The sequence below is a fragment of the Mauremys mutica genome, chromosome 1 (assembly GCF_020497125.1).
Source record: "Mauremys mutica isolate MM-2020 ecotype Southern chromosome 1, ASM2049712v1, whole genome shotgun sequence".
Taxonomy (NCBI): domain Eukaryota; kingdom Metazoa; phylum Chordata; order Testudines; family Geoemydidae; genus Mauremys; species Mauremys mutica.
Window position 1 is genome coordinate 293,471,838 of NC_059072.1, and position 14,747 is coordinate 293,486,584.

Here is a 14,747-nt window from a genome sequence, read left to right on the forward strand (position 1 = left end):
CTGTTAACTCATATCCAGCTTCACATCCACTGTAATACCCAGGTCTTTTTCTGCAGAACTGCCACTTAATCAGTCGGTCTCCAGCCTATAGCAGTGCATGGTATTTGTCTGTCCTAAGTGCAGGATTCTGTACTTGTCGTTGTTTAACCTCATCAGATTTCTTTTGGACCTTAACCCTACCCTCCAGCATATTTACTTCTCCCCCCAGTCTATTGTCATCTGTGAACTTGCTGAGGGTGCAATCCATCCCATCATCCAGATCATTAATGAAGATATTGAACCAGCCCCAGGACTGACCCCTGGGTTAATCCGCTTGATACTGCTGCCAACTAGACATCAAGCTGTTGATCACTCCCTGTTGAGCCTGACGATTTAGCCTGCTTTCTATCCACCTTATAGTCCATTAATCCAATCCATACTTTTTTAACTTGCTGGCAAGAATACTGTGGGAGACCGTATCAAAAGCTTTGCTAAAGTCAAGGTATATCATGTCCACCACTTTCCCCATATCCATAGAGGCAGTTATCTCATCATAGAAGGCAATCAGGTTGGTCAGGCATGTCTTGCCCTTGGTGAATCCAAGTTGACTGTTCCTGACCACCTAGTCCTATTCTCATGTGTTTTTCAATAAATTTTATTTATATAGATATATCTGGGCCAGGCATCATAAAAGTCATTGGTCTTTATTTTGTTACTTCATATCATAAGCTAAAAGTGCACATTTCTAAAATTTTACATTTTACTTTACTGTTGGCATGGACATGCATTTGTCTATATTGATCTTCAGGACAATCAGGCTTTCCACTGAATTTCCCCTTCTGACTAGTTCAGTAACTGACTTTGCACCCATGACAGCAGCTATTGTCTGTATATAACATGTGATACCACTCACTGCTTCCATCCTATTTATTTTAGAGTAACCTTCATCATTTTTCTCATGGAAAAATATATATCAAAATATTATATCCTATATCAATCAAGAGAGGTGACAGTAAAAGCCCTGCATCATGCTGTGCTCTAAAATAAGACTTTCTAACTTTTCTTCATTGATTATTACTGAAGCCCTAGGCTCTACATATACACTGTAGTTTGCACCCAGTTTTTAAAATTGTTCCTTGTTTAAAATATACAATAATTGTTCAACTAAACCATCTGAGCATAGGATGTATTGATCTATTCATTACTAGGATTTTACCTCAGGTATCAATTTCTGTTATTTGCCCAAATACAATGATTACACATGCAGACCAACTCTTCTGGATACAGGGGACTTCACTGCTCACCAACATCTGTGATGTGATATCTTCATTACCACCTGTGCATAGATAGATCTGGATTAAGTTCATTCTATGTAGTCAATTTTCTTCCTTTCTCCTTCCAACAATAAACTCTATAAATATTAATTAAGTTCCTAGAATGATTCTAGAAACGTAATAGAACTTTATGATCACATGTCCTGTGAGCCTCAGATGTTAGTTTATTACTATTGAAATAAAATAAAGGTAGAGACAGTCCCGAGCCACAATCTCATCCCTTGAGTTTTATGGGTATCCATAATCTGAAACAAGATCAGAATCTAAATTTTGCAAATACGATCCAAATTTATGATGGTCCAAATCAAACAATTATGAACCTAGAAGTATATGAAGTCAGGATCCAAATTTTACAACCCATCTCTTGACTTAATATATAGCAATACAAAGGTGGAGTTCACAAAGTGATCTTTTTGTTTAAATTATGCTTCCTTGTGGAACCAAATTCTTTCTCGTAGATCACAACAAGAATTTTGCATCTGAACATTATCAGCTATGGCTAGTGCTAATGGTGTTAGGCTACCTCCGAGTAAGTCACAATATGCACATTTCTTTCTAATCAGGCACCCTGCTCCATTTGATTGTACTAGTGTATGCAAATATTGTTACCCTCAAGAGTATCTGCTGGATTTAGCTATAGAACTACCAGCAAAGGCAGTATGAAGAGAAGAGAAATGCAGATTATTTTCTCCAATGTTTAATACTTGAGGGAATATGTAGATGCCTTTTGATGTTTAAATCTTAAAGTGTTATGTTTATCAAACATGAGAAATCTATTCATATGAGAATTTGAGGCAACTGATTATTTATTTGAAGCTGTTCATCATGAACATACAATGTTAATGATTAATAAGGAGGTTCACTTTTAAAAGTATATACCTGCAGCAGCTTTTGGGATGCCTGAAAACAATATTATACTAATAAATGCTGTAATTCTCTTCCAGTTCATGTAGGAGGTGACATTCCATTATCAAAGCACTTATGTAAAGTTGAATATTGTTCTTAGTCTTAGATCAAATACAAACTGCAGCGCATTGGCATATGGCTTTATTTAAAGAACCAAATTTGAAAACTGAACACTGCACAAAATTAGAATTATGAAACAAATATTATTTCAGACATGATCATGTTATGTCAATCCAAAATGCAAGCGGAAGGATGTTTCTGGGTATATTTGTAACGTATTCTAATGCTGTGGCATTAAAACGTTAGAGATGGAGCCACACCGTTTGAAAAATTGGCTGTTTTAAGGTTCATTTTATAACCAAGTTCTGTAAATCATTGGAGAGTGCTGATATTGTGGGTTGGTTTTTTTTTTAAATCACCAAAGCACTGGATTAACACTGAAACAAAATGGTTCCCTACCTAAGCAAATCAAGCAAGATCTGGACTGCAAATGGAAAACATGAGAGCGAAAACTGTCTGCTGGGGTGGGGATGGAAAAGGAATCAAAGAAAGGGAGACCTGGAGACAGAAAGTGAAGGAGAGGACAGGAGAACAGATGCAAGAAAATGGAAAAGTGGGGAAGACCTTAGAAAAGAGAATGACAGGTGACTAGTGGGAGAGTCCTGTTGCAGTGGAAGTAGGGTCTCTTGTGCAGAACTGTACTTAATTTAGATTTGATTAGGTCTTAATTTTTAATCATACTGAATTGTTGTTTCATATATTCACACCACTTGTTGAGGTAGAAAGAGGACATTAGTTACTTGGCTGATTGATGGCACTTTGGCCCATGTGATGCTGAGTAACTTGAGAATTTTAGTCTCCTCACTCAAAATAAGATCTCAGAGGCATGAAAATATTAAGAGAAATGCCACTTAATGATTTTCTAGTCTACAATGACAAGGTTTGTGGGGGTTGTGATGGGTTCAGTCACAGAGACCCCCTTGGGACTGTCACCTCCCAACCTGAAATTGCCTTTGAGCCCATTTTCCCTGCCATCTTGGGACTTCCTGAACCCTACCTTGTTGAGCCAGACATACGAGCCTGCTGCAACAGAGACCCAGGGTCCAGGCCATTCCCCCAAAGCTATAGGATTTAAGTGAAAACAGCTCTGCAGGACTCCAACATGCAGACATCCAGCTCCCAGGCACCCAATTCCCAATGGGATCCAAACCCCAAATAAATCCGTTTTACTCTGTATAATGCGTATGCAGGGTTAACACATAAATTGTCCGCCCTCTACAACACTGATAGAGAGATATGCACAGCTGTTTGCTCCCCCAGGTATTAAGTACTTACTCTGGGTTTACTAATAAACAAAAGTGATTTTATTAACTTTAAAAAGTAGGATTTAAGTGGTTCAAAGTAGTAACGGACAGAACAAAGTAAGTCTCCAAGCAAAATAAAGCAAAAACACGCAAGTCTACGCCTAATACATTAAGAAACTGATTACAGGTAATATCTCATCCTCAGAGGTGTTCCAATAAGCTTCTTTCACAGACTAGACTCCTTCCTAGTCTGGGCCCAATCCTTTCCCTGGTACAGTCCTTGTTAGTTCCAGCAGACATCTTAGGTGTTAAGCAGTGGCTTTCTCATGACTCCCTTTTATAGCTTTCGCACAAGGCGGGAATCCTTTGTCTCTCTGGGTCCCCACTCCTCTTTCTAAATGGAAAAGTACCAGATTCAAGATGGATTTCATTATCAGGTGACATGGTCACATGTCACTGTAAGACCCCAGCTTCCATTCTTCCTGGGCTGGCCCACACATATACATGAAGGTTTGCAAGTAAACAGAGCCATTTACAGTTCATTGATTCTGAAGCACCCTTAATGGCTTCCACTTAATATGTTTACATCCATAATGCAAGTTTATATCTTATTCTCCTAACTCCAGACATAGAAATAATACATGCAAACAAATAGGATTAGCACACTCAGTAGATTATAAGATTTGTAATGATACCTTACAAGAGACCTTTTGCATAAAGCATATTCCAGTTACATCATATTCATATTCATAAGCATATTTTCATAAAGCATATGGAGTGCAACGTCACAGGGGTGCTATATTAATATTGCAGATTGTAACTGGTGTTTAGCTTCCTTTTGTGAAAGAACATTTCTGATTGTAAATGACAGCATGATTTTTTGAACTACAAAGGCAGAATACCTAATAGTGGCATGGCTGTATGCTGCTGTGAGGTTAGAACTCCTGGCAGCCTGTTTAAAATACAATTTGTCTCTTCTAGTTCAGAAACTGCAATTTGACTTCTAGCAGTGTAGTGTGTTACTGCCTCTGTCTGAACTTTCCACTGTATAAATACAGAGCCAGACCCTCAGGTGCTATAAATCAACACATTCAGTGGAGGTACACTAATTTGCACTTCCTGCGGATCTGGTCCAGGAAAAGTAACAACATCTCTGGTAGAATGCAGTCACTAAGGCCTTGTCTACACTACAAGACTATTTCGAATCAACTTAGTTCGAATTTGTGGATTCGACCTTATGAAGTCGAATTTGTGTATCCATACTAAATACACTAATTCGAATTTCTGAGTCCACATTCACGGGGCCAGCGTCGACTTTGGAAGTGGTGCACTGTGGGAAGCTATCCCACAGTTCCCGCACTCCCCGCTGCCCATTGGAATGCTGGGTAGAGCCCCCAATGCCTGCTGGGGGAAAAAATGTGTCGAGGGTGGTTCTGGGTAACTGTCATTATTGAACCGTCACTCCCACCCTCTCTCCTTGAAAGCGCCTGCGGGCAATCTGTTCGTGCACTTTTCTGGTCAGTGACAGCGCGGACGCCACAGCACTGCAAGCATGGAGCCCGCTGCAATCATCGCCGTTTTCTCCTCCTCGCACTTTATCGTCCACCTCTTCCACAGTCAGCTGCTGAGAAATTGGGCTACTTTTCAATGGTGCTGCAAGCACTGGGGGACCATAGGGGACGTTTTACAAACATCAACGTCGGGTGGCCGGGCAAGGTTCATGATGCGTGTGTTTTCAGGAACTGTGGGCTGCTCAGACGCCTGCAGGAAGGTAGTTTCTTCCCGGACCACGAAATAACTGTTGTGGATGTGCAGATGCCTATAGTCATCCTCGGGGACCCAGCCTGCCTGCTAATGCACTTGCTCATGAAGCCCTATACAGGCGCCTGGGACAGCGACAAGGAACTCTTCAAATACCAGCGAGCAGCGAGCAGCGTGACCTGTGACTGTTCAGTTTCTTTACAGAGAAGCTGAACCTGCCCCTGTTTCTTTACCCAGTTACTGTTGACTCTCCTCTTCGGTTACATACCCCGTTCACCCCGTTACCCCCACTTCCAGCACACGTGTAAAAATAAAATACATGTCCCATTATTACTTAACAAAGGTTTCTTTATTCATGACTTTTCGTGAAAGGGTTGAAACTGGGACGCAGGCTGTGCTGGCTAGGGTGTGCGGTGATGTAAAGACCGCCTCTAAACTCAAGGAATGACAGGCTCCTGCTCCTAGAGCGGTCCGCAGTGCCGGAAGGCTTCTTTCAACGGAGCCTGCCATCCCTCTTTATGGAATTCTGTGTGCGGGCGGATATGTGACCTTGTGGTGGAGGAGGACGGATACAGATTCCTCAGCTGCGTGACTCAGCGGTCCAGGACAAGGACCGCTGTATAAGATCTGTAACCGCCCTCCCCCGCTGCAAAGTCACATCTCCCCCGCCCACACAGATCCTGGAAACCACCTCCAAAAACCGACCAGGTTGCCTACTGACTGCACCGTGTGTGTGACCCGCTGCTGATCCTGCCCCCGTGCCCCTGCACCCTGGGAAAGGTGACTGTCCTATGCAATTAACCACCCCCTTCCCCACGCCCCCCATTCGAACACAGTCTTCTTTGAAAAAACATAACGGAAACAGTAATTAACAGCAAATCATTTTTATTAATTAAGTAGACAGTTAGGGGATGGGACTGGGATTGGGACTACTGTGAGTCTGGAAGTGAAGGACTTCGGCAACTGTAGGGTATGAGAGCTTTTGGGTACTTGAGCACTGTGCTGTGGTGCAGTGACAGTATTCACGTCCCCGGCCGCCCCTCCTCCTGATTATTTTCGGTGAGGGGGGTATGGGACTTTGTGGCGGGGGACGGCGGTTGCAGATACACTGCAGGGTGTCTCTGTCCTCCTGCGGTCCTGCAGAACATCCACAAGGCGCCTGAGCGTGTCCGTTTGCTCCCTCACTAGTCCAAGCATTGTTTCAGTCGCCTGGTTGTCTTCCTCACGCCACCTCTCCTCCCGTTCGCTGTCTGAGCGCTGGCACAGAGAGACGTTCTCCCTCCACAGGCTCTGCTGGTCCGCCTCTGCTAGGTAGCAGCCCATACGTTCCTCGAACATCTTGTCCCTTGTCTTTTTCTTTCGCCGCCTAATCTTCGCCAGCCTCTGCGAGGGGGATGCTGTGGCAGGTCTGGAGACAGTGGAAGCTGTGAGATGGGAAACAGGGAGTGAATTCCTTGCAAAGATACATTTTTGCGAACAATTAACTGAGTCTAGGCTGTCTCTGTGAATTCTGGGTTGAGACCCCTGTGCCTGCTGGGGCAGAAATCATTTTCGCGGTGGATTCTGGGTAAATGTCGCCAGTCATTCCTTCCTCCGGGAAAGCAACAGCAGACAATCATTTCAAGCCCGTTTTCCCAGAATTGCCCTGGCATACGCCATAGCGTGGCAACCATGGACACTGTTTTGCCTTTTGTGTATGTCACCGTATGTGTACTAGATGCCGCTGACAGAGGTGGGCCAGCAGCGCTACACAGCAGCATGCTTTTGCTTTTGCATGACAGCAGAGATGGTTACCAGCCATATTGTACCATCTACCATACCATAAATTGATAATAAGATGGTAATAAGATGGGCATGGTTACCTGTCCTTTTGCACTGCCCCATTTGGTGCTGTCATAAGTGCCCCTGGCCGAGCAGCCAGGGGCGCAAAAGCAAAAATTGGGAATGACTCCCTGAGTCAATCCCTCCTTTTTGGTATCTAAAAATAGAATCAGTCCTGCCTAGAATATAGGCAAGTGTACTAGATAACCACTGTATCATAGAACCAGAGAGCACAGCTGCTCTGTGTCAGATCCTGCAGAAATTATGATCTGTATGCTATTCACAGGGGGTGCTCCTGCAACAACACCACCTGTTCATTCCGTTCTTACCCCAGCCTTCCTGGGCTACCATACCGTTGTCCCAACACTTGTGTGATGAAGTAATAAAGAATGCAGGAATAAGACACAGTGACTTGTTTGTGAGAAATGAGTGGAAGGAAGCCTCCAGCTGCAATGATAGTCCAGGCAGGACATTAAGGAGTGTGGATGAAGGAGCCCATCATCCCTCTGCTAGTCCAGGGGCAATTGAATCTTTTATTTACAATGAAGGGTGGGGGCTGATGGAGCTCAGCCCCCTGTTGCAATGATGAGGACGGTTACCAGCCATATTGCACCATCTGCCATCAAAAATTAGGGACAGGTGCCCTTGATCGACCTTACTGATGCTAGTCGGCATGGTTACCAGCCCTTTTGCACTGCCCCATGTGCTAATAGGCTGATGATGAGGATGGATTTCCATCATTTTGTACCATCAGCCATCCATAGCGTGGGGGGAGCAAGGATGTTGGTGTTGAGTGCTGCACCATCGCGTCCATCTGCAGCATTCAGTAAAGATAGGGTGACATGTAAAAGAGTCAACAGAGGATTGTTTTCACTTCTGGTGATGGGTGGGGTGTGTGCGCAAATTGCCGAACTATGCCCTGACCCACCGCAGACACTGTGTTTGACCCTAGAAGCATTTGGAGCTCATCCAAGAATGCAAATACTTTTCAGAGACAGCAGGAACTGTGGGATACCTTGCGTCCTCATTCCCCCCTCCCTCCATGAGCGTCCATTATATTCTTTGGCTTTCCGTTACGCTCGTCACGCAGCTGCGTGCTGAGTCTGTGCTATGCCGTCTGTCCGTATATTTTTAAAAAATACTTTGGACCAGGCGTAAAATTACAGTAATTAACCTAATTAGATGCAGGATTCTCCGAGCGAAATCACCCTGAGGAGGGTCACTGAAGGAGATAGAGAGCGCATGCTGCGTGAAAGCTAGCACGAACCAGGGCCCGATGCAGCCGTGCTCGGGGAGGCAGTGATCCCTGAGTACCTCATGAAAGCCTCGCGTGGAAAACTGTGCTACCACGGAGCACCCAATAAGGCAGCTCTCCTCAGGAACTGCCTGCTGATGCTTTTCGATTAACGCAAGGAGAGCTTCGTGGAGATCTCCAAGGATGATTTCTGTTCTATCCCCATATATAGAGAGTCCTCCTTTTCACACAGTTAAGATTCCTGTTATATTAAGAATAAAAGTTAACATGGTTAAAGCACTTACCGACTGCTCCTTCCCCTGATTCAGGGTCCGGGTTAATGGCCGGGGAGGGTTGTTGGGGGATCTCCGTGACGGTGATGAATAGATCCTGGCTGTCGGGGAAACCAGCGTTGTAAGCGCTCTCGCCTGCCTTGTCCTCCACAAACCCTTCCTCATCTTCCCCGTCCGCGAACATCACCGAGGAACTGGCCGTCGACACTGTCCCATCGTCAGAGTCCATGGTCACTGGTGGGGCAGTGGTGGCAGGCTCCGTAGCATCCGTTTGCCGCTTTGATTTTTTGGTAGCCTTGTCTGGGGTCCTTGGTTTTCACGCGGTGATGCGTTGCATGACGGCTGTATCCTCTGTCTGGATCATGGCTTTGGAGACCTTCTCGTAGGTCTTTGCATTCCGTTTGTTGGAGCGCAGCTCCGAAAGCACAGACTCCTCGCCCCACACACCGATCAGATCCAAGAGTTCCCGGTCAGTCTATGCCGGGTCCCTCTTTCTATTCAGAGATTACATGAACTCCTCTGCTGGAGAGCTCTGCATTGCTGCCGGTGCTGCTGAGCTCGCCCCGATGTCCAACCACGAAATGAGATTCTAACTGTCCAGACAGGAAAAGGAATTCAAATTTTCCCGGGTCGTTTCCTGTGTGGCTGCTCAGAGCATCGAAGCTCGGACTGCTGTCCAGAGCGTCAACAGAGTGGTGCAGTGTGGGATAGCTCCCGGAGCTACTAAGTTCGATTTGCATCCACACCTAGCCTAATTCGAGCTAGCCATGTCGAATTTAGCGTTACTCCACCTGTCGGGGTGGAGTACCAAATTCGAACTAAAGAGCCCTCTAGTTCGAATTAAATGGCTTCCTAGTGTAGACGGTTGAGCGGTTAGTTTGAATTAACGCTGCTAAATTCAAATTAAAGTCCTAGTGTAGACCAGGCCTGAGAGGTTACAGTCCTTCAAAGGAACTATTCAACATCAGGAAACACTGTTATCACTGTCAATTTTCTGTTCAGCACAGCAAACTCCTGTTCAACACCAGCTACATCTCATTCTGAAATATGTGATTTGTGAACAATATTGAAGGCTTCACTGATTCTTCATTGTGCAGTGCTGTTCAACATTAACAATATCCCACCCTTACAGTAGTTTTTCTCCATCATTTTAATGAAACACTAGTAGCCTGCCTTAGTTGGCAGTGAGACTGCTGTCTTCACAAAACACTATATATGTCCTTTTTCCTACAAGAAAATAGGGAACAAATTAGAGAATTGCCTGCTTTTTTGTTAGTGGTGGAATATCAGACTTGGCTACTCTCAGCATGTTTCCAGAAAAGAAGGTATTACACTAATTGATTGATGGGAGTGAAGAGTCTGCTCCTCCATCTTGTAGATCCCTGAAATAATGGAGCTCTTTGGAGCAGTGGATACTTACTAACAACCTGTGGGGTTCCACTGTCAAGTGCATGATTGAAGCAACTGGAATCTATTCTGTAATAGACCAAACAATGGCAGTATTTATCTATTCCAATGCCTCAGTGATGAAAAATTACATGGAGTAAGTATGGAAGATGAGAAGGGAATTGGGATGTCCAGCATGCACCATTTGACTGTAAGTCTCATATCTTTGATGGTTCTCCACAGCATGCAGGAGTACCCGGATTTTGAGTAGAGTACTGCAACTTCTCAGAATGACTGGGGTTGCTGCACTACTGTTTTGGCCAGTAGAGAATAGAGAGTAACTGCCCTGGAGCTTTTCTTGTTTCCTTTGTGTGCCTGACCATCATTTTTTCCCCAATAGGCAGCAGCCCTGTGGAGTGGATTTTGTTCCACTGAATAAGCCCTATGTGTGCTGGAAATGCAGTATTGTACATGTGGCCTGCTTCCAAAGATATGGAGTGCTTATTCCTGTTGAAACATGTACTAAATTTGCACCATTTTGGGCAATGCAGTGTTATGTATCACAGTGTCATTTTGAAAGTGTAAAATTATATAAATATCAAAATTGACCTCCACCTGCACCAATCAGTTATTATTTCCCCATAGATTATAAAGGGAAATGTATATTTCCATTCACACAGACTATTCTATTAGAGAACACAAACCTAGTGTGTGTAAATTGTCTAAAAGAAAAAAAAGCTATATTTGAAATAACATTTGTATATCCAAGTGGAGCAATTGATTATATGATGTATGGTTGCATTTAACAAGGAGTTATAATGAAGCTTTTAAGAATTCAGAAGGAGCGTTCATATTTAACTGTTTGTGTGGTACTAAGTTTGAGGGAAAATAAAGACACTGTGCTGTCATGGAAAAATATACTACTGTACCTTCCACTAAGAAAGACATTGGAATTTAGTGTTAGAAATGTGCAGTAAAACAAATACCTCCCAAAGTAGATAACCTGATTGTGAGGAAAGATTAAATGATTTTCTCTCTCCCATTCATTTTATGTATTATGTACTTTGTGGAGTCATCAGTAGCAACTCCATAGTAAGGCTGTATTTTGATTTCTACTTAATGGAGAATTATCCTCTTCCCTCAGTTTATGTTATACTGATTGACTGCTGTCTGACAATATTCAAATATTATAGAAAACAAATATCCTAAAAATATATCTTGATATAACCCATTTCCAGTTGGAAAGTCAACAGATTTTCAGTCATGGAACAGACAGGAGAATTAGGCCCTTTATCTCCTGTTCTAGGGCTAGTTGTCTTTCAAGTACCTTATTTTGATGGACCAGTAAAAGGCCAGGGACCACTACTGATAGTGTAATATTGATTATCATATTTGTCACTGACAGCCACCAAACTAGTAGATGTTTTTGCGGGCCTGTGAAGTAGCTTTAGCCTTAGCATGATTAAGCCAGGAAAGGATGGAGTTTGGGCAACCAGGAGAAGGGAGCTTCTTGCTCAAACTTTGCCTGACCTGGTGCCCCTCCCTGATGAAGTCTCTGTTGGTGCTGGGGTCTGTAGTTTTAGGAGAAAAACAAGAAGCTTATCTATATTTAGCTTTTGGGATGTGTCTGTCAGGGCCTCAAGGCATGCAGACTCTGCAAGAACACATCTGGTTAATTAGAAATTTGAGGAAACCTCTTGCTTAGCTTTTGAAATTGTTTGCCGGACAAGGGTTTGGGGTTTTTTTGGATTGACATGTCATTATCTACTAACAGGGATAAATAAGGCGGGGGGCGGGGGGAGAAGTTTGGGCTAGTTAGATCTCTTCATGGATGCATTTTAGGGTCCCCACCGGTAGACAGAAGACTGGTTATTGGAAGGCTGCCACTGTCCCACTTGAGAGCCACACCAAACTTTGGTAATTATTGAGGACTGGGGGTATTTTACTAACCTGTTGTGGACATGTGTAAGTGCTTGAGACTAAATAAAGTATACCTTTAAGGGAGAGCACTCTTGTATGGTACTGTTTGTTCCAACCATCTATTGGTAAGATGGCCATGTCTCCATTGATTTATTTCCTGACACCACCTCACACAGTGAAGTTATCCCAGGTAACATCCCCACCACTCCAATTCCTGGCATGTATATTATAAACAAAGACAACATTTTGTTCCTGAAGACTGGGGATGGGGTGGTAACAGACAAAACCAAAATAAAACACCTTTCTGGCTACACATTAAACTGTCTCAATGTTAAAATAATAAGCTCATGTTTAAGCCCTTATTTATTATAATAGATACCGACATGACATATGATTCTCAGAGTCAATGCATTTTACTTATAAATATTTTAATAAATACCATCTCCTTTCTTAATCATCTTGCTGTAATTCATTTTGGTTTGACAACAGAAATGACTAGTTCTCCCCAGTATTTCACAGTATGTAAATGATGCAATTATCACCTCAACCAGACATCACTCCATTTTGCATTACAGTTTGCTGTTGTAAAAGGAGAAAATAGTAGACACTTCAGTGACTTTAATGGTTAACCATTTATGTGATGTGACTTCTATTAAATGAACAAGAGACCAAAAAGATTTTTTTAGAGGTAGCAAGTCATCATGAGATAGCCACTGTATATTTGAAGCTGCTCTCCTCTAGCAAGGTGCTGAAGGCACTTGGCATGATCTTTGTTAGTTCAGTGATTATAGGGGAAATCATTACAGAAGGGTGCATCCAGCTGCTTGCCTGTTTTATCAGTTTGTTTGTGAGAACAAGGACAAAGGCTAGTGTTCAATCTCCTAGTCAGCTTGGCTTAGTGTTTATCAGCTTCTGTCAGATTGTAGAGTTTCAGTAGGGTAACTCAGCCTGACTTGAGAAATGGCCTGGTCTTGCAGCAGGATGAATATTTTAACCAAAGGTTTAAAATGCTTCCAAAAGAGCCCTTTTGCAAATATGGCAAGGTGAAAATATAAAGGATTAGTCTTTTGCGGTGGGTGAGGGGAGCAAATCTTCATCTGGTGTAAGTCAATATAGTTCTGTTGACTTCAGTGGGGTTTCATCCATTTACAGCATCTGAGTATCTGTCTCAAATTATTTGTAATTTTATCTGTTTATTGTGTAAAAGGAATCTACATTTTTTTAGCCATGCAGGTTTCTTTATCAATATTGTGACCAGTCTGTCACGTAAATTTTATGATTGTACTTTATATGATGTAATTAGTATTACTCATAGGAACCAATGTGCAGTAGGGCATAGTATCAACCCATATTATGTTATCTACCAGCAATATGCTACCACTTTTAGGCTGGAATGTGGCAGGAACTCATAAGTTTTAAGAAGGAAAAGTGAAGAATAGCTTAGTCAAATTAATCTATATATGTAATATAAAATATTTGTGCCTGGTGTATATAGTGATAAATTAATAAATTGGGCTTGAATAGCTGGTAATCTGTTCCTATTACACTACCAGCACTTTACCCACCAGCATCCTAGTGCACCATGAAGCAGTCCACACATTTCTTTAATTGTCTTTGGTGCTATTTTGTATTTTGGTTAAATATTTGATTAATCTGTACTATTATTAAAGACATCATGACAGCTGGTGTAAGGTTTTTTTTTCTGAATCACTAAAAACACAACTCTAACCAGTATTAAATACTTCTACATATTTAATTCTGCCTCTTATTTTTCCCCATAAATCTCACTTAAAATATTAATTATTTCAAAGAAATATTCACAACCTTCCATATCTGTCAGTCGATATAATAGCAACTGTAATAAATTTGAGTTATAACTTGGTGAAAATACATTGTTTAAATAAAACTATTATGCACCAGCTGTTATAATTCCATGGTGATACAGACATCATGGCCATACCATATTTTGCAGACAAAGGCAGTACTTCCAGTAGTGGGGCCTGAAGCCACACTAGGGGGAAAGGGAGTTATGAAGGAAAAGTCAGGAGTGTAGAAAGTTTGGACAGACCACTCAATTGTTCTTCCCTCTCAGCTTTCATTTTTTTAAGAAGTAAGGGCCAGATCCACAAAGGCATTTAGGCACCTAACTGCCACTTTAGGCACATAAGTAAAAAAAATCAGACCTTCAAAACACCCACTCAGCTGCCCCCCAGCCCTGTAAGCACTGACATTTCTTCTGGTGGTCATGCACAAAGCTGCTAAAGACCTGAGGACATCTAAACCACTGCAGGACCATCCGATTAGACAATCTCCAATTTATCTTGCCTGCAGGGCAGCAGCATCAGTGTTTAGAGCACTCAGGTAGAATGGGAGAAACCTAGGTTCAAATACCCACTCGGTCTCATCAGAAACAGAGACTTGAACCCAGTTCTCTCACCACCCAGGGGAGATTCCAAACCACAGCTCTTAGGGCAGTCTGGGGTGGGTCTCTCTCAACCTCTCCTGTTAAAACTTTTCAACTTTGTATAAATACTTTAAATATTCTTTGCAGTAGGGACTGGAAACTGGGTTTCCCAGGTGAGTGCTTTAGCTACTGGGCTATTGGGCATAAGGGGGCAGGGCATTCCCACCACTACTACTCATTGTGAGAAATGTGCCTAACTCATATCACCCCTAACTAGTGGGGAGAATTTTTAGTTGTCAATCCCAAGTGAACGAAGAAGCCTCCCTCTGGTTCCGAGTTAAGTGCTTAACTCCCTGAGAGGCATGGGGCAAGGTCAAACCATTTTCCTGGACATTTCCTATTAGC